This window comes from Odontesthes bonariensis, chromosome 1 (assembly GCF_027942865.1).
Source record: "Odontesthes bonariensis isolate fOdoBon6 chromosome 1, fOdoBon6.hap1, whole genome shotgun sequence".
Taxonomy (NCBI): Eukaryota; Metazoa; Chordata; class Actinopteri; order Atheriniformes; family Atherinopsidae; genus Odontesthes; species Odontesthes bonariensis.
In genome coordinates, this window is record NC_134506.1 from 24,988,203 (window position 1) to 24,988,738 (window position 536).

A 536-nucleotide genomic window follows, 5' to 3' on the forward strand; every position below is an offset into this window, starting at 1 on the left:
CTTTTTTCCTGGAGAACGATTTTGTGATGCAAATGTTTTACTCTTTTTGAACGCATATTGTTTTGAGAAGCAAAACGCTTTATTTTTGTGTCCCCAGCAACTAACCGGACTACCTGCTCAACGCCAAAATAGGCTGGAACTCGGCTCACAGCACGCAGTGGGGGGTAAGAAAATGTTCATAAACGATATTGCTAGTATGGGATGCCACAGATTCATGTCAAAACAGGGGGAACTATACCTTTAATGTGTTACATTAAAACTGACAGTAACTGTAGGACTGTAATCAGTGTCATCGAATTGTGATTGAAACCTTTATAAAATAGACTAAAAAGACGACAAAAAGTCAAATAAAAGCTAAATAGACGACACAATTCATAATGGTTAACATTTATAGACTTTAAAGACAAAACATCCCGCTAGAACACTAAATCTTATGAATCATTTACATTTGTATCAGTACATTGAAGAAAAAAAACAAAAAACTTTTGTAACAACAGTCTGAGTGAAAGGTCGGAGCCTCGCGCAGCTGTTCAACC